At 37.9% G+C, this 26,464-nt stretch overlaps 1 long non-coding RNA gene across 1 annotated transcript in view; it reads left to right on the plus strand.

Annotated features, from left to right (window-relative positions):
• Nucleotides 1–45: 45 nt before the first annotated feature.
• LOC148215149 (uncharacterized) overlaps nt 46–26,464 on the plus strand; it is a 62,272-nt gene continuing 35,853 nt past the window's right edge. Inside the window, exon 1 of the long non-coding RNA XR_015796821.1 lies at nt 46–175. This is a non-coding gene — a long non-coding RNA (uncharacterized LOC148215149). The remainder of the gene's footprint in view (nt 176–26,464) is intronic.

Consider the following 26,464-nt stretch of genomic DNA (forward strand, 5'->3'; position numbering starts at 1 on the left):
CGCGGCGCGGCGCGGCTGGCTGCTGGCTGCTGGCTGCTGGCTGCTGGCTGCTGGCTGCTTTCAGTATGCTGAGTCGCGGCTGTGCGGTCGGGATGGTTGTGCTCCTTCCCACAGTATTTGTGAGGAGACCACGGGGAAGACGGTGGTGGAGCAGCCTTCCCCCTTCTCCTAAAGCGTAAGAGAAGAAGTCATTCTTCAGGGCCTTAAAGCCTGTTCTGCTGTAGAATTGCACAGTGCAAATCCCATGTCTTTAAATAGATTTAAAAGCTCATATCTCAGCGCTATTGATTAGGTGCCATCAAGTCAGTGTTGACTCTTAGCAACCACATACGTGGATTTTCTCCATGATGATCTATTGCTAACCTGGTCCTTTAGGTCTTGCAACGGTGCACTCGTCGTCACTGTAACTGAGTCCAGCCACCTTGCTGCTGGTCTTCTCCTTCCTTCCAATATCAGCTCTATTTCTGAAGAATTATTACATTTGTGATGTTTCTGAACATTAAAACCTTCAAAACGACTTCTATGGGGGAAGACATTTGTCATGCCTGATATGATCTCATGACTACATTTATTTTAAGGGAAGGTGAAGGTTTTTTCTCCCTAATTTTCCTTTAAAATGGTGTGTGTGTGTGTGCGCACGCCTTTGATTTGCTGTGACTGATAATGGTGGCAGATGAATTTTTTTTTCAACCTTACCTTGTGGGATTAATATAATGCTACAGTATGTTGTACAATTATCTCACCTACCATAGTGCCTTCGGGGCAGGACGCTGGGGCAGAAGTCAAATGCCCCAATAAATCAAATGATCAAGTGGCCATTGGACTAACCTTTGTAGAGGGATGGTCTGATTCAGATGGCCAGCCCCAGTGGCTTAATGGATCCAGAAGGTTTCCAGATACCCACTTGGGGACTTTCCCAGTGACCTGGAGGGCAATTTTGTTGAACTTCTTGTTAGCCTATAAAATACAGAACTGAATAGAGTACTAGATAGAATTGCTCCTGAGTGACCCCTTGGAACCTGCTGATCTTGGGTTACTCCTTGATTCTCCAAGGAGCTCCAGGAAATGAAGTGGGTGAAGAGATGCTTACAGCCACCCTGGCAGAGGGTAAGCAAGTACATCTGGACATAAGTAGAAACTCAAATTCAAGCTTATTCTGTGGTGATCAGGGTGGCAAAGTGAGATGACAAAAGCAGCATCTTGTGATATTACCTGGCAGATTTTTGACCTTGTGATCCCAAGGATGTGGACAGGGTTCTTTATGATCTTAGCTCCACCACTGGTATATTTGACATGCCCCTTCTGACAGGTTAACTTTGGGGGGGGGGAGGAGGTAGATCCACTGTTTAGTCAGTGTCTTTTTGTGAGGGGGGAAATCCTGGTGGTCTTGAGAGAAGCATTAATTCACTCCTCCTTAAGAGATCCACATTGAATCCACTGTTCCTAGACATCTACCAATCTACCTATATCTAACCACTCCTTTGTGGGGAAGATTGAAGAGAAAATGGTGGGGTCAAAATACAAATAACTCTGGAAGAAGTGGAGAGATGCTGCCCTGGAGAGCAGGCTTGCAATAGGAAGTCCTCCTGTACTCATGGCTCATGCCAGAAGAGCAGGTGGAGGCCGTGGCCTGGAGGGCTTCACAGCTTTAGCTGATGTGCCATTTGTGATCTTATCTAGCACAGAAGGCATTGAAGTTGGTCACTTGTGCCCTTTTCATTTCCTGTATTCCCTTTACATGAAGATGCCCTTGAAAACCACTGGAAACTTCAGCTGGTGCAAAATGCAGTAGCCTGTGTCCTTACTGGGTAGTCTTGTTCTTGGATATCCTCTGCTGTGGGAGCTGCACTGGTTGTTGGTATGTTTTTGATGCACTACTGGGTGCCAGTTATCACCTATAAAGCCCTACATGGCTCACAGCTTGATTATCTACAAGACTTCTTATCCCAGACAATGTCTCCCCACCCTGACTCAGTGAATAGAAAATGCCTACTGAGGGGAAGGAAGGAAGGAAGGAAGGAAGGAAGGAAGGAAGGAAGGAAGGAAGGAAGGAAGGAAGGAAGGAAAGGGTATTCTCTGTGAGGGCTCCCTTTTTCTGGAATTGTTTGCCCTCAAAGCAAGGGTGACGCCCACTTTCATGACATTCTGGACATTTGTAAAAAATCATATCCAGCAGATATGATTGTTATTATCTGTATCATTATAAGGTGATTCATAAATTTTTATTACATTTTACTGTATTATTCTGCACTAACTGCATTGCTGTTGCTCCACTTGAGTCCCCTAAGATTGAAGTTGTCAGAATCCTCGCAAGATTTTATAATAGATTATTAGACGGCTAGTTTAAAAAAGAAAAAAAAATGGTTTTTTACATGCTGCGGTTCTGCCATTGTAAAAGGGGGGCGTAGGATGAGAAACCGTTAAAAAGCAGATGGCTCCTTATCACAAGCTCTGGCATGCTCAAGGTCATACCAGCAAGAGAATCAGAGGATCAAGAACTAAGGGCAATGTGGGGGGGGGGAGTAAGAAAAGCAGCTTTTGGCGCACTTTTGATCAGTCTTAGTAATGCTTTGGATCTGTACACTTATTCTCAATAAATGAACTTTCTTTTGAATCAATATTGGTTACAAGGAAAGTTGCTGGGTTTGGGATCAACAGGTGGCAGTTCGTTACAGAAGTGAGATTATATATTAAAAACGTTAAATCCAAATTTTTGAATGAATTAACTGTATGACTCTTTCTTCATTCACAAAAAGTTGTGTTGGACCTAGATATTAATAATTTTTTTACTGGATTGTTTTGGTATTAATTTGAGAAGACAGAAATGTAGTTTTAATTATACAGGTGTCACATTTTAAGCAGATTGGTGAGTATTTATGAAGTTAGATTTACAGTTACATTTCAAGCTTCTTGCATTTTTGTGTTTCTTCCAAATATATACTTTTTATCTGAAGCTCATTTTAATCCTTATTTGTCCATCCAGCTATCTGTTTTGGGGGAAATCTCTCTTTATTTTTAAATCTCTTTTCCACATATAGAAATGGAGAAATCCTTGTCAATATCACTGAGACATACGTCCCTGCTTTTCTTGTTAGTGAAATTGTCCATATTTTCTTCAAGCCTGGTCAGTTTCACCAGTGTAGTGAACATTCCCCCCCTCCCCATTTCCATGTTCTTCCTCTTCCTCCACCTTCAACAGCCAAGTTAGATTTATTGAGTAACCCATTAATAACCTAAAAGCAAACAAGATGCTGAGGAACTTGAAATGACTGGACTTTATCTGTTTCACTGAAAAATGGAGAGAAAAGGGAAGATTATGAAAGAAGTGGCAATAGACCTGGCCTGAAGGATACCCATAGGATTGTATCTGAGTCTCTTTCATAATTATGTATTTTCAAGTAAACTTTCTCTTTTTATTGTTGTATTTATGCATTATATGTGTTTGTAATCCTTTTATTAAACTGTATGCTTTCATTGTATTTGAAACGTAATGAAATTGGTTTTTTATTAATATATTTTCTCTTCACTTCTTAATCTGTCTTCTCTGAAATTATTTTCTCCCTCATTTTGTCCCATCAGTTTAAGCAGTGAACATGTTATTGCTGATGCAGCCTGTTTTGTTAGCTTTTTGGCTTGAGCCACTCTTAGCATACTGGACATATTTTGGTTTTACAGATGTTTTGTTTATCTTTGCTGCTGCTTTATGATTTCCCCCCACTTTTCCTCAGTCAATATATGATCCCCTCATCTGTGAAAAAACATCTTCCACGCCCATGAATCCAGTCAATTGGAGACTTCTGCAATTAAAGAAACTAGGCCAATGGCTTAACTTGCTTTCTGATAAGGAACTGTACATAAAACCCTAGAGATTTCAGCTGGCTGGTAATGGATGCTTTTTTCTATACTAGTCTTTGCCTTTTTTTTAATTAAGAAGAAAAAAATTAGCCTAGAAGCAGACAGGAAAATTTGGCCAAATCCAAACAATTAAAGTTTTTCCCCCCACATTCTGAGTAAAAATAATTGACAATGACAGGGCTTTTCATCAAACAAAATTTTCCTAAGAAAAATATATTCCAATATTCACTAGTGTAGTTTGCCAAAGTACAGGATGTGCATCAGAACAGAAGAGTGTTGCCCCAATACATGAGAAGCGTATGATAAGTGAATAGTGAGTTTGCTGTTGTAAGTATTGAAAAGAAATCACCAAAAGTGCCTTCATATGAAGAAAATTACAGAGAGATTTGCTTCTTCTCACAATAAAGGACATTCAGCTCATTAATAAAGTAAATAACACTAATTAACTTCTGTAAGAATTTTATAGAAATGTCCTCACTTTTCCACTCTCCAAACTAATTCTAGAATAGCCCTTTGCTGGAAGTACTGTTGAGCTGATATGATTAGAGAGTTTTCTAACATTTAAAATGTAATCTCTTTGTTTTGTAAAACAAAGATCATATTTTAAATATCTGGTGCACACAATGTATACAATACCATAGTGGAAAATATTTAAGCTGTAATGCTATTTCACTAGCCATTTCTTGGAAGCTCTCATATATATCTAGCAGTATCATGCTGAAATTGGTAGCTATATTCTTTTATACATTGAAAAAAAATGTATAATATATGGCACTATTACTCCTCTATCAGAGGAAATGTATAATGTTAAAAAAATCTGCCAGAGAATAAAATCATTTGGAAATAAAGTGTTGTTATGTTCAGTAAAATGAGCATGATTAAAATTACCAATAGGGAGAGTAAATGTTTTAGCTCTTGATAAAACAGACTCGAGGAATATGGCCATGTCAGGGACTACAAAGTGCTTTTAAAAAGGAATTCCACAAACCTATAGGGCTGGCTAGCTGAATACCTTTTGCTTTTACAATAAATGTATACTTGCACACATTTTCTGGCAATATCATTAGTTTAACCAATTTCAACATGAACTGACTGAACAAAAAGGAAAATATACTAAAATTGTCATGTGATGGATTTTAAAGTGGTTTATACTTATCATTTAGAATGATCCTATTCTGGTGACTGAATTTGAATTTGTGGATGCTAAAAGTAAATGCATTTTCATGCTTCAGATATTTGGCCATGGTTCAGATAAACCCAAAGGCATTTAGAGAGGCTGAATTTTATGATGTAGGGGTTTAATACTGATTGAGGAGAAATAAACATTGACTTTTAGATAATTTTTTCAACTATTGTTCCTTCTTTATTAGATATTTTAATAATGTTGAAACATTTTTATTACAATCATGTGGATGTGGAATTAAAATAGTGTTTTTCCTCTGTATTTATTATAAAGCTCTATTACTTAGCAGTGCTGTTCTTCATGATTCTTCTGTAATGTTTATTTACTTTAGCAAATGTTTGATGTACTTCAGCAATTTTTTTCAATGCTACTTTAAAGCTTCCTTCTCCCTTTGTTGCATTATATTACTTTTGCTTTTAGTGATGGATAGTCCATTAACTGGCACTGGACTAGTTTCTTTTGATTGTGGCCATATCTGGGAAGATTCAGAGCACATATTGGCCATCTTTTTGGGTTCAGTTTCAGTTTCCAAGGCCTGATAATGTGTATGTACTTACTGGGACCTGTGATAGTGCTGCTGGTGTAAATGTGGGGGCGAAGTAGGCATCTGGGCTTGTTGCAGGGTCTGGTACTCACACAAGATTAGAGGCACTTTCACATACTCTTCCTCTAATGTGATAGATGCCATCATCTGCCAGCAATGCCACACTAGATTCTATGTAGGACAAAAGGGACAACTTTGCACAAAAGAATTAATGGACACAAGTTTGACATCAGGACTCAAAACAAGAACAAAATTAGATCAGAGCAGACACTTCATGGCAGATCTCAGAATGACTGTTGTAGAAAAATGGGATTTTAATATACTATTGAGTGAGCAATTGCTGAACTGACATACATTAAAAGGTTTCAGGCAATCTCAGAAAGTCTCAAAAACACGGGTTTTTAACATACTACAAGCGTTAATTGATAAGGATCTGGTAGTCTGTCTCACACGTTTACATCTGCATCTGCATAACCAACATGTCTTTCTCTTCCTTCTCCCTGTCCTGCCTCACCCCAATTTAAATCCTACTTCATTCTAGCCACTCTGCATCTGATGAAGTGAGCTGTAGCTCACAAAAGCTTATGCCTTTTAATAAAATTTGTTAGAAAAGATGCCACTGGATTCCTGAGCTTTACAGTGTAGTAGGTGGGTCTGCTTTTGAGCTTACTCGGAAATTTCAGGCATTGTAAAATGTGGCAGTCAGCTGTTATCTGGAACAGAATTCCAGTATGTGAGGGAGTACTTCTCCCAGTACATACATGCCCAAATGTTAAATTCTGGGGGAAGTGGTGTTTTTCAATATCCCGTGGCTGAGAGAGGGGTGCATTATGTGAAAACTCAAAAGAGAACCTTCACTGATGTGGCAACCCAGCTTTGGAATGTCCTTCTCTTGGAAAAAAAGGTGGTATCAACATTATTTTCCTTCTCATGCCAGACTTTTTACTCTAATACACAATGCTTACTATCACAGCCTAATTTCCTTTTTTGTCTCCTAACTCCCCCTTTGTCAGGGTTATTTTATTATTGTGAATTTTAAATGGTTTTAAATTGTACAATTTAGATTATAATTTATCTTATTTGGTTATCTTGTTTTACACATTGTTATATATCATAAGCTCCTCTGAATAGTGGATGAACTATAAATGTTTTGAAGAAAAATCTGTTTTTTAAAAAATGAGACAGAAGTGGGAAACATTCAGCTATAAATGAAGTGATCTTTTTTTCTGCAGTTTCTAACCCACAACATTTTCTTAACACAGAATCATACAGTTGAAAGGGCAGTTTTGGCCATCGAATCCAGCCCTTTGGTTAGTACAGAAATGTAGGTAACAGGTGAGAACATGGGAGGCAGCATTGCAAATGAGCATGATTATTCATACATTTTCCAATTAGGTATTCAGATAGTATATTTTTAGCTATGTAACTATCTATTAGCAGACTTCAAAATATAAATTATGTATATTGAACCATAACAATTGAACAAAATCTTGTCATCAAACTGCAGAGTTATGACTGTGTTATGTATTTCACATAAAATTGTGCAGTACACAATCTTCTGTTACTTTTTCCTAGAGTTTAGCCAATTGTATTTAACAGGTAAGCCCTCACAGTTTCAAACTAATTTAATTTGCCTGAAAAAGCACAAAGTTCTGTTTGTATTTCTAGAGGCAAAATAAAATGTAGGTTTTATCAAAATCTTAGAAGCAGAAAGAACTATTCATTCCTTACCCTTATCTTGTTTTAGCAGGCAGTCATTTATACTCAGTCTTTGCCTTGCTATGAAATTATCCTGGACTTTTAGAATGGATTTTTCAAAGGCCTCAAGGAAAACAAATTCTCTCACACATCTGCTAAGGAATTCTGTTCTTCAGCAATATTTTCCTTTTCTGATAATGCCAATAAAAATGAATGATGTGGTCTTCAGTTTATTTATTTATGTTGCTTTTCTATGTAAGTCTTGTTGCAAGTACTGTACTTAATAAGATTTGCATAAAATGAAATGCAACATTTCAACATCATTCTTTAAAAATTACAAGATAAAAAATGAAAATACATACACTTTAATACATTAAGCTTAAACACTATTCTAATAACATTATGACCTATTGATAACAACTACAAAAATATTCCTAATAGCAGCAAAAATTTTCATAGTAATGACCTGTTAATCCTGGTGATTGTTATACCATCTTCAGCATGGGAACTATCTTTATACAGTGGGGCAAAAAAGTATTTAGTCAGCCACCAATTGTGCAAGCACTCCCACTTAAAAAGATGAGAGAGGCCTGTAATTTTCATCATAGGTATACCTCAACTATGAGAGACAAAATGAGAAAAAAAATCCAGAAAATCACATTGTCTGATTTTTAAAGAATTTATTTGCAAATCATGGTGGAAAATAAGTATTTGGTCACCTACAAACAAGCAAGATGTCTGGCTCTCACAGACCTGTAACTACTTCTTTAAGAGGCTCCTCTGTCCTCCACTCATTACCTGTAGTAATGGCACCTGTTTGACCTTGTTATCAGTATAAAAGACACCTGTCCACAACCTCAAACAGTCACACTCCAAACTCCACTATGGCCAAGATCAAAGAGCTGTCGAAGGACACCAGAAACAAAATTGTAGACCTGCACCAGGCTGGGAAGACTGAATCTGCAATAGGCAAGCAGCTTGGTGTGAAGAAATCAACTGTGGGAGCAATAATTAGAAAATGGAAGACATACAAGACCACTGATAATCTCCCTTGATCTGGGGCTCCATGCAAGATCTCACCCCGTGGGGTCAAAATGATCACAAGAATGGTGAGCAAAAATCCCAGAACCACACGGGGGGACCTAGTGAATGACCTGCAGAGAGCTGGGACCAAAGTAACAAAGGCTACCATCAGTAACACACTATGCCGCCAGGGTCTCAAATCCTGCAGTGCCAGATGTGTCCCCCTGCTTAAGCCAGTACATGTCTGGGCCCATCTGAAGTTTGCTAGAGAGCATTTGGATGATCCAGAAGAGGATTGGGAGAATGTCATATGGTCAGATGAAACCAAAGTAGAACGTTTTGGTCTAAACTCGTTGTGTTTGGAGGAGAGAGAATGCTGAGTTGCATCCAAAGAACACCATACCTACTGTGAAGCATGGGGGTGGAAACATCATGCTTTGGGGCTGTTTGTCTGCAAAAGGGCCAGGGCGACTGATCCATGTAAAGGAAAGAATGAATGGGGCCATGTATCGTGAGATTTTGAGTGAACGCCTCCTTCCATCAGCAAGGGCATTGAAGATGAAATGTGGCTGGGTCTTTCAGCATGACAATGATCCCAAACGCACCGCCCGGGCAACGGAGGAGTGGCTTCGTAAGAAGCATTTCAAGGTCCTGGAGTGGCCTAGCCAGTCTCCAGATCTCAACCCCATGGAAAACCTTTGGAGGGAGATGAAAGTCCGTGTTGCCCAGCGACAGCCCCAAAACATCACTGCTTTAGAGGAGATCTGCATGGAGGAATGGGCCAAAATACCAGCAACAGTGTGTGAAAACCTTGTGAAGACTTACAGAAAACGTTTGACCTCTGTCATTGCCAACAAAGCATATATAACAAAGTATTGAGATGAACTTTTGATATTGACCAAATACTTATTTTCCATCATGATTTGCAAATAAATTCTTTAAAAATCAGACAATGTGATTTTCTGGATTTTTTCCCCCATTTTGTCTCTCATAGTTGAGGTATACTATGATGAAAATTACAGGCCTCTCTCATCTTTTTAAGTGGGAGAACTTGCACAATTGGTGGCTGACTAAATACTTTTTTGCCCCACTGTAGCTGGTTTAATTCTGGGAAAAAATATTGGCAGACTAGGTGCAAATGAGATGGACAGGTGAAGAAATGTCTGCATATAACTTGACAATATTGATCCAAAGTGAGGCTGTTGTGAGAAATGCAAATTCCACTGTCAGGATCATTAAGAAAGAAACTGAAAATTGCATAAAAATAATGCCTCTTTACAAATCTATGGTGTGGCTATACTCCGAATACTGTGTACAGTTATGATTGCCAGATACCCAAAAGATAGAAGCCCCATTTAAGGGATCAAAAACCCAGAGTGATAGCTACTCTGCATGAGAACCGTTACTGCTGAGTTTTCTCAAACAACATCATCTGCCAACATTTGTTCACTGAAACTAAATGTCTGCAGTAAACAAACTGTGTTGGCTTCCATGTGAGCTAGAATCTTGATAATTCAGGGTGGAAGCCAACATACATAAAGTACTGTATTTTTCCGTCAATAAGACGCCCCCATGCACAAGACGACCCCCACTTTTCCAACCCAAAATTAAGAAATCAATATTTTAAAGATAGTGCAGAACACATTTTTATTTAGTAATTAGTTACCATTTACCTGATACACTTGGTGGGAGGAGGTCCAAACCGTCTCTCTGCAGCTCTGTTCCACGCTCTTTTGCATAACTGATTACATTCAATCACGAGTGAAACTGCCAATAGCTTGTCTCTGCGAACAGACTTCCTCCAATTGGTTTGGTCAGCATCAGCTGACATCAGTTACATAAGGGTCGTGATTGGAGGAAGTCTGTTTGCAGACTCAAGCTATTTCACTCGTGATTGGAGGCTAGCAATAGGAGGAAGCCTCTTTGCAGAGACAAAGTATGGGCAGTTTTGCAACCGCGCGGTTCTCTCCTCAGCTGACTTCCTTGAATAAGATGCCCTTCAATTTTTAGCGCAAGGATTTTAGAAAAAAGCATCGTCTTATAGTTGGAAAAATACGGTAAAATGTCTGATGCCTTTTCTGTAGCCATACAGCGAAGGCTCCAAATTTATGAATGCCCAAATAAGATAATTGTAGTACTAGATATGGTCTTTGTCAGTATGGCATCTGAGAAATTTTATGTCAGCAGGTCTGTGCTGGTTTGGCTGTTATCTGTCAGTGGAGCTATGTTTCGGAAGGAGAAGGAAATGAGGAAAAGCTGAAACTGATGGGTTGACTTAAAGCTGGAAAGGAATCCATCCAAATAATTAACATATCAGGAAAAATATTCAGGAGAGCTAGAATACTTACACAGTGAGGCTCAGTTAGATGGCTGTTACAGAGCATTTCATCAAGAGAGTCAGAAATGGGTGTTGAAACCTAGAGGGCCACATCTGCAGCATGGGTGGGGCTGGAAGTTGCTGGTACTGGTATTGGTACAATGGGCAAAGATAAATAAAAGAGACACAGGGACTGTCTTTGGAAACTCACTGGACCAGTATAGGGAAGCATGTGCTGAGAAGCAATGGGGATGATGAAAGAACTAGAAACCTGTTATAGTTGGACCAGGAGGTTGGAGAAGGAAGAAGATAAGAGAAGCAGAAGGAGGAAGAGAAGGAAATAAACAAAAATAAGTCAGAATAAAGGGAGGCTGAGGAGAGAGAAATAGCTTGAGACAGAAACAAAACTTATATCACCTTTTCCTTCAGATCAAGCACGCTCTTGTAATTGGATTCTTGTTTTCCATTTCTCCTACATACTAATTAGTAGGAATTGTATGTTTTATATTCTCCCATTCCTGCTCTGAGAATTTCTAGCTGGTAACGGTACTCTGACAGCTATTAATCGTGATATCTACTGTAAATATTACCTCCAGTATCAGACATAATATGCCTCTAATATATGTTGCAAAGATTAACAACAGCATCGTGTTATTATGTTCATGTCTTAGCTTTTCATAAGCATCCATTTACCCATGATAGTAACAAAAGGTTTGACTAGACAGAACTAGATAGTAGTTAAATTGAAACATGTGATAGAAGGTCATTCATGCAGTCAAGGCCTTAATGTGTTTGAGGCTAAGATTATCAATCTAATGATTATCTACATTACCTGATATTTTAGGGAGAGTGCAAACTTCTCTGGAATTGGTAAAACACCACCTCCTTGAGCAATCCAACTACCAGTCAACTACTCTATCATGATTAAATTTCAATGCATTGAATCTATTCTAGCGCATTTCTACCCCTAAACATAGAAATGTATTCCATCTCATCTGATTCAACAATAAAAGACAGATATGTTAAACTGAAAAAATTCCATGTCCATATTCAGACCTCTCATTCATTATCTTCATGTATATCTTGAACAACACAGGAACAGAAATCCCTAGATTTCTAGGGATCCACTGTGTAAATGCCCTAATGCTGCAGTACAGTTTCAATACCAGTTCCAATTGCCTGTGCCATTTCAAAACACAAATATGGAAGTTAAAGCAAAGTTAAACACTTCAAAACTGAAAACAGTTATTGAAGTAACTGTAATTTATTCCAAATAATATCTCTCTCTCTCTCTCTCTCTGTCTCTCTCTCATGAGGCACCTCCTCATGATTGATTGTAATTAGCTTTGAACTATACTTTATTAAACTTTAGCTGCTTTTAAAAAGAAAAATTCATTCTACTTATTACCATTTCAGATAATAAAAGAAATAGTCGTTAAAAACCACTTTAAGAAGTACTTGTCATAGAATAGGTTGCCTTTCCCCCTGAATCAACTGCATTATCAAGAATAAAAACAATGTGCTCTCACATAAATGGATTTGGGTTTTTTTCAGTTAAGTGCCAGGAACCAGATAAAATATTATTTAAAACTAGCAGAAGGGGAAAATAGTGATACAATTGATGAGCTGCAAAAAATGTCCGATTTTTTTTTTTAACAAAGCATGTTAAAAATGTACCTCTCTGTATGGATAATATTACCAACTATAGTTCTGTATTGCATTTTAAAATAATGCAAGCTTTTTGTTTGCTGTTTAGGTTTTAAAAGGAGTTACAGTTCATTTGCTGCATTATGTAGTATCTACTCAAAAAGTAAAAAAGATATTCATGGTCCTTGGGTAACAGAGAAGACTCATAATTATTTATTTAAAAAAAAGGAAAATGTATTTAATGTAGTAGCACATGGGGAAAGTCAGCAGAGTATGGATTTATTGAACTACACAACATCAGATTGAATTACATATAATTATCACAGGTTCATTTTTTTCTGTTTTCAGCAAAAAGTCCATAAAGGGTTTCCAGTCACTAACAAATGTAGTTGTCTTTTCCCTAATCAAACAAGCTGGTTTTGCCATCTCTGCAAATTGTGTCATCTTCACCAACCATTCCCCCATTGTGGGTACTTCAGAGTCTTTCCATCTCTGTGCATGTAATAATCTCGCTGCAGTTACCATGTACAAAAACAATCTTCCATGAGTCTTTTCTAGTTGTCTATCCATTAATCCAGGAAGAAAAGTTCAGGTTTCAGCTGAATATTAATCTTTAAAATTCTTTGTATCGCTGTATGTATTTGAACCCAAAATTTTCTGGCCTTTTTACAAGTCCAGCAAGTATGATAAAATGACCCTTCATGTTTTCCACATTTCCAGCACAGATTTGAAGTACCTTTATATATTCTAGATAGTTTTTCTGGTACATCATTGTATAAAAATTTTCTTTTAAGTTGTAACATAATGTGAATTTTAGTCCTTTCAGCCACATATTTTCCCATTGCAGCAGATGCAACGTTAACGTCATCACTTCTGCTTTTGTCTGTTTCAAGCAGATGTTTTTTTAGGATAGGGCATGGGAGTGACAGAGTTTAAATAGCATGCTTCCACACTGATAACATTGATAAAATGTACTGAAATATTATTCTGGTATTTATTATTTGATTTTTCCATATTGTATATAAAATACTTTTTTTACCACTTCTGGTGAAATTTCTGTTGTATTTATTTATTTTATTTATAACCTTTATATAACTGCCCATCTTGAACTCTGAGTGGCTCATAACCCAAACATAAAACAATATATATCAATAATAATAATAATAATAATAATAATAATAATAATAATAATAATAATAATTTTAAACTAAAGGATCTGGCACCACAGCTACACTTTCCTGCATACGATTTCAAGTGTTAGACACTGTAAATTACAAATTACTGGCTTCTGTTTGATATTGATACCTGAAATTCTATGCAGTTACATGACAGCTAACATAAAATATGGTGGATTTTATTGGCTGTTTTATAAATGTAATCTCACATGTGATTTGTATACCTCTATTTATTGTGGGTGTACAGGTAGTCCTTGTTTAGCAACCATAGTTGGGACTGGCAACTCAGTTGCTAAGTGAAGTGGTCACTAAGTGAAACTGTGACTGTGTTTATGATCTTACTTCAGCTTCCCTTTGCTTTATAGACCTGCAAAGGTCATAAATGCAAGGTCTGGTGGTAACGTCACTGTCGTAACTCTAAATGGTTGCTGTACGAGGTGGTTGCTAAACGAGGGCTACCTCTATGTTTATCTATGAATATCCTATGTTTTAAGATATTCCTTTAAAGCATGAATAATTTCTTCTCCTCCCACTAGATGGTGCTCTGGGTTCACTTTAAAAATAATTTTCTTTTCTCCCCCCTTCCCTTCTAAATCTTATTGGCTGTCTTTATGAGAGTAATCTGTGAAATAAAATAGAATAAGATATTTTAAAAATATAATAAGCAGAAAAAGTCTGTGAGCTTCTTTGAAAGAAATCAATGAAGCAACCTGTTTTCTTGGCTGAAGTGTTTGCCTAAATTATTGTTTGATTATGCAACTGACTTGGCTGCTGGTTTAATTTACACAACAGTAATGGGGCAACAAGAGTTTTTGCTTGCAATGCCATAGCGATGGAACTATTTTCAGCCTTGTTTCCTCCCTCCACAACAATCCACCCAAACTGAACAGGGTGCAATCACGTTGCTATTATTAGTACTTCACTAGTACTTTACCCACACCTGATGCTATACAAAGCATATAGCAAGCATCTATTATTTAACATTATTGAAATGGATTAATGATTACCAAAACCCAAATGTTTATTATTCTGAAGCACTGATGCAGAAGGGGCTGGGGGAGCTCTTTGCGTAAGCAAGGACTGAGTGTGGGTGGATGCTCTGTGGTATATTGAGACTCCTTCCTCTCCTTTCCTTCAACTGTTTCTTTTTTTTTTAATTTTTGTGGTGTGATTTTTCATTGACATTTAAATCCTTAATTGCTGACTTTTATCTTATTTTAATATGTTTCTTGTGGAGGGGGCTGGGGGTGAACAATGGTACCATGAGGATTGTGGTAATGTAAGAAAACATTTTTTGTAAAAAATAAAAATAATTTGCTACCTGGATCAAATGGCACTATGTTAAGCCAATTTTTCAGAATTCTTGCTGACAAGAAAAGGACCCACTGCTGGTAAATGTGCTTAAAAATTAAACTGAATGTTCTTGGTGTCTACAGTTGGCAGCCTAATTGCTCACACCCACTAACAATAATGCATCTTCCTTGTGGGCAAGGAAACTAATAGGATAAAGTTGAACATAGTATTTTTCAGGTAATTTTGTTGATGACTGTAGCCTAGCAATCTGATGTTACAGTGCTTATGCAGACAAAAATGTCTTTGAGCTACTGAAGGAAATACTTTCTTTGAAATTATAAACAATATAGCAGTTTCGAAGAACAATAACAGCCTTTCCTAGTACTTACTGAAATATTACTGGGATTTCTGGGGTATTATATCACAGAAGTAATTTCCAAATAAAGCCCAACTCCTAATTTCAGGAGAACATATCCAGATTCCAAGTGGATTGGACTAAAGGCCTAGGCCTACTGAATCCAACATAGCTATGGAGGGCAGTTCCCAAAGACTGGAGGGGTAGGGGCATGCCCACAATTGCTTGTAGTGGCTGATATGAGCCGAGCAAATCCTACTTATGACCACATCAACAAACATATTGTCAGTAAGGTGTGTTAAATTGTATCCATAGCAGAAATTGTGCCAGGAGAAGACAGACAACATGACTTCAAAAGTAGAAAAGCTGAGGAGGACTTTAAGCTGTCTCAGCTGTGACTTGAAGATGAGACAAGGGCAGTATCATGAAGGCATGGCAGAAAAAACCCCCCAGCTATTGGGTTCTGTTGGTGCCATGGTTAGGGGGACCCGAGAATGAGCCCTTAGAAGCTTGTAGAGCAAGGCTCTATAGAAACATTTGATTAGTCTTTTACCACTTTAAAAAGGCAAGAATGATAAGAGAATTTCAGAACTTTCAGCTGGTTGTACATTGACACTTTGAATAGTGAATGCAATTTCACTTTAAGGTATTGTGGAAAAATAAAATGGTAAGGAACTATTTTGGCATTGCTTGGAGCTGCTGCTTGTTATTACTGCCAAATAAACCTGCAGGAGCCCTACAACAGATGGGGAAGCCACAAAAAAGTCTCAATCCTGCAGCCAACATTTATGGATGGGTCTTTTTGCAGCAGGGAACTGCCTGTGTTGGCTTCTTTCCTGAGAAGGAGCACCCTTCAGATACTATTCCCCCCCTAAGTCTTTTTACCCTTCTCCTGACATTTTGATTTTCCCTGACATTCATTCATATGAGGTTGCAGCATTTTCAGTTCTGAAAAGAAAAAGTCAGGCAATGTGCTTGCCAATGTCCTGTATCAGCCTAATTGGTCGCACGTTCTCATTTTATATAGGTGGTTTATCTTCATGAGCTTAACAGAAAAAAAAAAGACTCTCAAGGTCAAAGAAACCAGAAAAGACATAATTTGTTTTCTTTTTATGGTGCATCCTAGTAACAGAAGTTGATACTACAGTAAACAGGGTGGGAGAGAAAAACATCATTGTGCTTTACTGCATTTGCACTCTGGTACTTGCCTTTAAATATATTTCCAGTGAAGCTTCTATAGCAACAGATAGTCCTGTTAATGTTTATCACCATTCATTCTTTGACCCTTTTCTTCATGCAATAACCTTTTCTATCTATGACATGAAATATTTAATGTGTTATGTGACCACATTTTTCATAAATGGAGTTGCATGTAATTTTATCCTCAGTGCTTTTGTCTTTTTCCCACAAATGTGATCCTTACATTGCAGTTGTATGTTTCTTCCTTCAGCATCCAAGTAACAATTACCTTCCCTTTGAAACAAAGCCTGCTGGAAAAACAGCACTGGAATGGCATCATCTTTGAGAGCTGGGGATACATTGAAATTCTGTTAGCATAGGAACTTCTACGGAGGTTGCTATAGAGCTGCCATTTGTTGTGCTGTAGTCAAAACTGTAAAAGAGAAAAATCTATATCAGCACTCACTCTTATAATTCCCAAGCAGTATGGGGAATGTTTGGTTAAGAATGACTGGTATCAGAGTTGTAGTCCAACACATCTGAGGGTACTGGGTTTGGGAAAAGCTGTTCTTCGTTCAGGAAGCATTTTGGCTTTGCTGGAAACACTTTAGTACTACCTTGAGTGACATTTTATGATATATATTGTTCTGTGTGCTAGATAAAATTCTGAGTTTATTTATATAGTCAGAGTAAAGCCAACAATATGGTATAGTTGAATATTTTGAATGCACATTAGGGATTACGAATTGGGTGTTTTTTGCTGTCATCTAGAAGAATTCAAACCCTTTAGGGATCCTTCTGTTGTTTAATAGCCCCATTAATGTGTTAATTGCTGTTAATTTATTAAAATCAATATTGTTAATTTGAATCAGAAAATTGATCTGATTTTGCTTGAATGTTTAAACTGAATTGATTCATGCCAGATTTCCAAACTGATTTGGAAAAATCTGTTTATAAAATGCTGTTTATACATATGTAAAGAAGTTTCTACATTTATTTGTGAAGACCTTTTTTTGCCCATGATCAGAATCATCAGAATCATCTGATTCAATCTGAAGTCATTGAGTTCAATTTTATGATCTAATTAGACTTTCCAAATCCAATTAGATGTCCCATTAACTTGCCAAATTAGATTTTTGCACAATCTTAGTGCTTAGTAAGGGAGTATTGTAGAAGACACTTGGGCATCCATGGATCAAAAAAACAGAACCATTCTAAAAAATTGAGGCATATCATGGTGGTGGGCGATTCCATGCTAAGAGAAATTGAGGTAGCTGTGTGCAAAACTGATACGATGTCTTGAAAAACATATTGCCTTCCAGGACTTGATGGAGAAGTCACCAAGATCTTTAAATCCACTAACAACTATCCTTTCCCCTTGATACAAGGGGGGAGAAATGCAGAAGAAACCTGAAGAAATCTCTGGAAACTATGAGGTGTTAGACAGGAAGGTGAAGGAACTGGAAGCACAGGTAATTTTTTCATCAGTCTTTCCAACTGGGGGTCATGATGCAAGAAGGCAAAACAGGAACCCAGAAATCAACAAGTGGCTATGGAGATGGTGTCACTTAGAAGTTTGGGTTTTATGATAATAGCCAGTGCTACTTCATGAAGGATTTCTGGGAAGACACAGGATACATTTTACAAAAACTGGAAAAAGAAGTGTTTGGCAGATAGCTCACCAGTCTTATCAGGAGAATATTAAACTAGAAGAAAAGATGGGTGGCAAAATACCAGAACTGAATATGTAGTCAAGGACTAAGGCCAAGAAAGAAGAACTCAAAGGGATAAGTAGGCCAGGTGAGGACTCAAAGTTTTGCAAGACACTACAACAGAGACACCATTAGGTGGTACTCAAAATCTAGATATTTCTACATCAGTGCACAGAGTATAGAAAATGAACCATGAGAACAGTGATAATTAGTGATCCTTGCTCAGGAAGATAACTATGATGTGACAGGCATCACTGAAACTTGGTGCGATAATACTCATGATTAGGACACAGCATTGGAAGGCTATAATTTATTCAAAAGAAAAAAACAGAAAAGAAAGGGTTAGGATGTTTCATCATATATAAAAAAAACAGTGCACACAAATTTAAGAATTAGAATAAGGAAATCCTGTTGAAAAGATTTGGGTAAGAGAGAGAGAGAGAAAGTGATACAATTTGGCAGTTTATAGTTCACCTGGGCAGGCAGAAGATATAGATGACCAGTCTTTTATGTCAGATTACCAGTCTTTCAAAGAGGCACACAATAGCTATAATGGGGAATTTCAATTAACCTGACATCTTCTGGGAATCTATGCCAAAAGTCAGAGGTCCAAAAAATTCTAGCCCTATTTGCAAGAAAGTGGAAGAAAAAACAAGGGGGTCTATCCTGACCTGTTGGTGAGGAAGGGCTTGGATGAAGAAGTGAAGGTGACTGGCATCTTGGGGAAAAGTGATTGTGCTATCCCTGAATTTGTGATATCCAGAGGAGAAGCAACTGAGAAGAGTTAGACCTGCACACTGAACTTCAGAAAAGCAGATTCTGATGAGCTCTATAGAAGGAGGAATGCAAAAGTGATTAAGTAAACATCAGCTTAGCTCTGAAATATAGGAGGGGGTCAGAAGGAAACTCAAGATTGCTCTACCTTGATTCTCTTTGTTATAATAGGGAGGGGGGAGGGAGACAAACTCTTTCAGATAATAATAATCACCACTTGAACACCATTGGAACTGACAAAATCATCATCAGTCAGTTGCAAAAGGCAGCTTTACTTGGAACAGCTTATATCTTGCGACGATACCTTTAACACTATCAAACAACATCTGCTTATCCCAGATCCTTGGGAAGGATTCGATAGGTGGATAAAAATGCCAAATCCAGTCTAAACATCTGGCTGACTGCATGACCAACCATAATAATTTTGTCTATTTATTGTTATAGTATTGAAATACAAAGAAAATAGAAATAGAAAAAAGCAAATATTGTATTATTATTCCCTGCAACAATAAAGAAGAATCCCAATAGTACTTGTGCAGTCTTCCCTCAGTGGTGACCACACTATGACCAAAGTGGCCATAGGATAAATCCTTAAGGACAAAAGTATCCAGGAAGATTGGAAATGATATGAAGGATCTGGAAACCAAGAAATATGAAAAGGGTTAAAGGTCTGGGTGTGTTTAGCCTACATAAGAGACAACTGTGGAGTGATATGATAGCAATCTTCAAATATATGAATGGTTGTCACATAAAAGAGGGAATGGATTTATTCTCCATTACCCCAGAGGGCATGAGTAGAACCAATGGGTTAAAACTACAAGAAAGAAGATTCAGGCTAGATAGAAGGAGGAACTTTCTCATTGATGAGCTGTCACCCAGTGGAACAGGCTGCCACACGAAGGGGTGAATTCTCCTTCACTAGAGATCTTCAAACAAAGGCTGAATGATCACATGTCTCTCTCTCTCTCTCTCTCTCTCTCTCTCTCTCTCTCTCTCTCCGTCCATATTTCTTACCTGTGTGTTGGGTACTATGATAAAGTATGGTCCTGGTTCTTATTTCACATATTTAAACATAGTACCATTTGCAATTGCTTTCTACGTTTAATTTTATTTTCACTAAAGTTCATGGTAAAACACAGTAATGCTTTTACTCTTAATAAACGGGACCAATTTGATTTCCCCCCAGTTGACTAGAGTTTCTTTGAGATGTTGTTTTGCATGGTGAAGTGCTTGGAATATATTCTTGTTTAAATTCTGGCTATTACTGAAATTTAAAGGATGTTATTACAAAAGCAAGGATTAATTAACTCAGAGTGCACTCATGCCTATGAAAGACAAACAGCATTTCTGAAGGGATTTATAAACAAAATGTTGGCTTTCCCCCATCATATCAGATAGGAGCTCTATAAAGATTTTGTTTCATTGGATTTTAAGGAAGAATTTAATGGGAGCTCCTTCTTATACAATCATATGTTTAACAGAAATAGCCAGCAGCATTTTCAGCTATAGCTTGAAGAAGTGTGTTGTTGCTGGCCTTATCAATACACTTCAAGCACTGTGGTCTTTGTTTCTTGTTGCCCATTTTTCATTGTTGGCATTAGTGACTTGTGATGGCTGGGAGCAGACCAAGTTGGTCATAGGATAAACAGCATCTTGGCAAGGATTAGGTTGCCCTCCCCAATTATTTTTGCAATATTAAGTAACTGTATAGCTTCTGCACATCTAGCAAAATAAAGAATGCATTTTGCTGATGTCTACCTAGAACAAATACCTTTATATTGAAAATGAAAAAGAAGCATACTTTAGAGCTAAGTGATGGATTTTATTTTTCAACAACCTATGGAATATGTACAAGCATTTAGTACATTTTTTCACCTAGCTCACTTGCAATCAAACACCATATACTAAGTTCAGCTCAGCTCTTAGGGTAAGCACCCAGTTTGCTTTTCCCCAAAAGAGGCTCTAATGGAGAGAACAGCCAAATCAATCAATCAATGAATCAAGCAGTCAAGCAATCAAAACCAAAGGAGAAGGTGGGAACCAAATCATGTGTGGTGGGGCTGAGTTCTTTTCCACAGGCCTTTTGTTAGATGGCATGTCCTTAGCTGTTATCCTATGTCCACATATCTGGAAATAAGCCCCACTGAAAGAAGTAGGAATTCTGAGTAAAAATGCATGGAACTCAGCCTTTTCTTTACATATAGCATATTTTTCCTAGTGACTCTGATAGTACTAACGGAGCCATCAGTCTGAAGCAAGAGGAATAGTCTGCTAGGAAAAATGCTACAAACTCCATTGCTCACTACAATTTTGTTGCCATTCCTCTTATCCACATCCCCCAACCCATACCCTTAGATTTTTCTTTCTAAAATTCAAAAAATTGGTAAGGCTTTATCTCTGATTGACCTGAAGAGCATGCTTGACAGACATGTTTTTACAGTTGTGATATTTATGTCCTATTCATTCATCAGAGAACTAATTTGTGCAATTATTTTATTTTTATTTTCACAAGGCTGGATTGATTAAGTAAGAGGCTAGGGGTATTCAGCCATTCTGAAATAAAATAGTGAAATTGTTTGTATTCTATAGTGTTCTATTTTATTCATAAAAGTCAATGAAGTTAGAGTGTGGCTTTTGAGCCTAGGACACAGGTATCTACTTAGTTTGGAGCTTTCTGGGTAACTTAGGACAAATGCTGCAGTTATTCAGCTGTATTGATGATCTGCTACTCTTTGCTCATGGAAAGAATAAATGAAGAATCATAATGCTTAGATTGTTGCTTCTATTTCCAGAAAGCTTGAAATAATAATTTCCGGAAAGTTTGAAGTAATAATTCAAGAAATCATCTAGTGCATGAGTCTCATGAGGTACAGGCTGCAAAACTGCCTTGAGGTTAATATTAGCTGTTGTACAAATTATGTTTCTCTGTACCTTAAAAAGCAGACAGGGGACAGCTTTATATAATTCCTAAAGTTTCCATTGGTTATCAGCACTTTTGACTATATGGGCAGGAGTAATGATTGAAATGTAGCGAAAGCTGTTTTTTTAGGAAGGAGTGGAGGCGATCTACTGTATATTAAATAGATCATAAGAGGCCCAGTACCAAAGCAGGTATGTAGGCAGGCTTCCCACTGCAAGTGAAAGCTGTTGCATCAGATTGTGGCCATTTCTTCACTTGTCATTTACATACTGTAGTAAAACAAACTAATTGGGTTACATTTTACTAGAAACAGAATTCTGGGCTTGGGTCTCCTGCCAAGATAAAAGTGAAACCTGGGACTCATACAGGGGAAAATGACCCAGTCAGGAAAGATTCATATCAAAAATGTCTTAAATAAAGGACAAAGGAAACCCTTGAAGACCTAAATAGTAGAGAGGAAAAGATTAAACTTGCTTGGGTGAACATGGCTGAAAGAACTCAGATGAGATTCACATATGCTGGTCCTATCTTGTCTCCCACAGGAAGATTTAAATAGTCATGTCTATTCCTGTCAGCTCTTCAAGGTAGACCAAGCTAGGAAACCAAAGTCATGCATGCTAATACTACTTTTATTGTGGAATCCTTGGGGTTCTCTGAGCTTGGTTGTTTTCTTGCAAATGTTTCGTTGCCTGGCTAGGTAACATCTTCAGTGCTACAAGGGAGTGGGGTTTGCTCTCTGTTTATATACAGTAGTTTGCCTTGTCAGTGTTGGTGGGGGTATATTCTCTTCTATTGGTACTACTTTTATTATAAGGTTATAGTAACAGTATCTTGCAAGTCTGAATGCGCTTCTTTGTGAAAACTAGGGGAAGTCTTTCTGAGATACTCAGGTTACAGTTCTGGCCCGGACTCAGATTTCTTTTATCTGTCCATTGTCTTAATTGCTGCTCTTTCTCCTGTTCCTCAAGGTTATTCCTTCTTCCCATTACAATTCCTTTCCCCAGAACTGGGCTGCCAAGAAATGCTCTATATCTGGTTTAAGCACAATGAAGAGGATATAAAGAAATAATTATTTAGATGTCTTGTTTGGTTGGACCTATATGTTTTTTTAGGGCTTGAAAGACAGGATATTTCTAGGGAGTGGATAGGACCAAAGTACAGTGGTACCTCTACTTACGAACTTAATCTGTTCCGTGACTCTGATCGCAAGTCGAGTTGGTCGCAAGTCGAAGTAAATTTTCCCATAAGGTTCAATGTAATTACCGTTAATCCGTTCCGGTGTCCGCGGACCACGTGGCAGGGGCGGAAAAACGGCCGCTGACCATGCGGCAGGGTGGAAAAATGGCCACGGACCATGTGTCAGGGGCGGAAAAATGGCCGTGGACCACGTGGCACGGGCGGAAAATGGCCGCGGACCACGTGGCACAGGCGGAAAATGGCCGTGGACCACGTGGCACGGGCAGAAAATGACCGCGGACCACGTGTCAGGGGCGGAAAAATGGCCGCGGATCACGTGGAACGGGCGGAAAATGGCCGCGGACCACGTGGAATGGGCAGGAAAATGGCCACGGACCACGTGGCACGGGTGGAAAAATGGCCGTGGACCACGTAGAACGGGCAGAAAATGGCCGCGGACCACGTGTCAGGGGCGGAAAAATGGCCGTGGATCACGTGGAACGGGCGGAAAATGGCCGCGGACCACGTAGAATGGGTGGAAAATGGCCGCGGACCATGTGGAATGGGGAGAAAATGGCCGCAGATCCGGTTCGTAAGTCGAGGCGAGTTTGTAAGTAGAGGTAAATTTTTGGGGCCGGAGCTGATCGTATCTCGAAATTTTCGTAAGTAGGGGTGTTGGTAAGTAGAGGTACCACTGTATATTGTGTTATACTATGCAAGCCGTGCTTAAATAGTTGTGCCTCTATTTCTAATATTGGAATATTGGCACTTACCCAGTCAGAACAGCAACAAATATTGGGACAACTTACTGCTATCCTGGCAAGATACAGTATGTAAGGACTGAACTATAGCATGGATCCTTAGTGAGGAAAAATTTCATCTGCTTGCACACAGTCCAAGGGAAACAGAGGACTACCGAGTCCTTTGCAGAGTTGTCTTCTCATGCCCATAAAAAGTGCTGTGCCTGGCTTGGGTTGTTTTTCTTGAGGTTCTTTTTTTAGTACATTGCTTTGGATATAATAAGATACAGAAACTGTCATATGGAGCTTTGTGGTTTCATAATTGTTAGCACTACATCATCTGCATAACATTTCACCTTGTATCCCTCTCCTTGAATTTTGATCTCGATTATCTGTTTGTCTTTTTGGATGTTGTTGGCTGAGACTTCCAGAGCAATTTCAAATGATGGATATTGTTATTTTTTTTAATTGAATACTTCAAATAATAATTATATGAATACATACAGGAAGTTTCCATGAATGAATTGCACAAAAGTCTTTGCTCCAGATGTTAATTATATTGTAAATATAGGAAGCGTGGCTTCATTGATAAAATTTGAAAGTATTTTTTATGCTGACATGCACAAAGCCTTCATACTACCCACTGAAAACTTAGCTGCCTCATTTTTTTTTTTTTTCATACAGGAGGCAATTCTTGTCATTCTGATCTCTTGCTTGCTTGCTTCTCCCTTGTGTTCAGGAAATTGATTATCTCATTCTGAAAATAATTGACAGTGATTATTCTTAATCTAACATCCACCACAGTCCAATTTCAGCCTCCTTTAATACCAGCTCTGGCTTTCTTTGTCACGGTTGCTTTCTAGAAAAGTAATCCACATCCCATTCAAGAGATCAGTTAGTGTAAAGAAAAGTCAATAGATAGCATTTATTGCTGAAAAGTCGAACAGCTGTTCCTTCACTTCTTGGTTGGGAAAGGAGAAAACAGTTCATTTCAGTGAAGCTGATATGCTGGCTAAACACTGAGGGGGCAGTGACACAAAAAAGTCATAAGTGTTGGCCTTGTTGCTGTCTTTTTTCTGCCCCTCTTTCATCTGTGAGACCTATTCCCATTCAGCCCATCCAGGGATCCCACCTGAACCCATTGTTATTTCTCTGCCATTCTGAGGGTCCTTTTTATGCAACGATCAGCTATGAAGTACCTGACATGTTTGCTATGGTATGTTGATTCTGAAGCTGTGGCTACGCAGTTAAGGTCTGATGTTTTTATGGCCAGATTCTGTATGTATCCTGAATGAAAGAGATCTTTTAAGAAACCAGAAAAAATAATTTATTATTTGAGGTTCTTTAAATGGAGATAGCAATGACTGAATCTGGGTCTTTCTATATGCAAAGCAGGTGCTTATCTCAGGTTTACACTGTTTCTTTTTGTCCCTGTCTTTTAGATACTTATCTCACTTCATCTGCCATAAGGGAAGGTTAAGACAAGAAATAACGACCGGCACAAGATCATCCAGTGAAATTCTTATTAAAGAGGGGAGGACTAAATTTGGGGGTCTAAGCCCAACAAGCATTTCTCATCCTGACATTGTCCTGATATGCTGAGATTTCAACTCCCAAAATTCTCAGCTAGCATGGTAAAGATTGCTAACTGGAAATTCTGGAATTGGAAGTCCTAATACATTGGAGGGCACCAAGTTACAGAAAGCTGTTCTAAGCAGTATTTTCACCTTGGCTCTATGATCTATTTTGATATGCCAACTATTTATAAATTAAAATTGGCCTCCATTATTGCCATGAGAATGTACTAGGTTAATAATATTCCAGGAAGCAACAAATGCGCTCTGTGAAGTTGCCTTATATCCACTGTCTCATCACATGTACTGGTTATCCTATCAATTGTGTGCACACATATCTGAAGACTGGTAAGAGACAACTCTGGCTGGGTAGATAGTATGTTCCTACTCCTGCTTTACTAACTTATGAAACACCCTGATATTCCAGCTTCAAAGGTAATTGAAAGATTCAGCTTCAAAATTTTAAACCTGCAAACATTAAGGATCATCTTCTTTAAATATTCATACGGGTCATTATCTGAATCTTTACTTCAGATTTCAGGGCTGCTTGAGGCTTGACAGACAGTCACAAAATACAATATATTTTTGTGATGATACCCCCCTATGGAAAGGTTTGTTAATTTTGACTTTAAGATTTTAGACATTTTACCAGAAGCTGTTCTGTGAAACGTTTCTGTTCTTGTCATGAATATTGCCTTTTTCTTTTAGTTGTGACTTTACTGTCAGGTGATGTTTTTTGACAAGGTTATGGATTATTTTAGTATTATTGAAATGTCTATATATGTTTAAATTCCAAAATCATCAAATTATCTAAGTTACTTAATTTTTAATTTTAAAAAATTAAACAAATTTAATAAAATTATAAATTTCTCAGCCAGCTTGGACTAAATATCTAAGCTTTGCTTCTCAGGCCTGATTATTTAAAGCTATAAAACAACATTTTTCCTCCAGAAGCATCCTAGAGTTTGCAATGTCAGTCTGTACACGTGAAAGAATCTCTCATCCGTATTAAGATGTATGTATACTGGACCTTCACCTAGATTTTTTTTTCCTGGAGCCAGTTCAGCATGTGTTAAGAATATAGCTAGAATAGATTAATTAAGATTATTTAATGTTTTTTTAGAAATTGCATCTATTGATTTTATACCTGTACTAATGAGCATAAACACTGTGTTTCAATGCTCTAAACTAGTGTAGTTCCATATGTAGATGCTTGGATTAATGTTACTTTGGAAGACAAGGAGATATTGAGTGATTTTGATGGAAAGATTCCTTTACAAACGAAGTGGGGAGGGAGGA

Source organism: Python bivittatus, unplaced genomic scaffold, assembly GCF_059951505.1.
Source record: "Python bivittatus isolate LINGU-HERP-01145 unplaced genomic scaffold, Pbiv_v1 ctg000350_np1212, whole genome shotgun sequence".
Lineage (NCBI taxonomy): Eukaryota > Metazoa > Chordata > Lepidosauria > Squamata > Pythonidae > Python > Python bivittatus.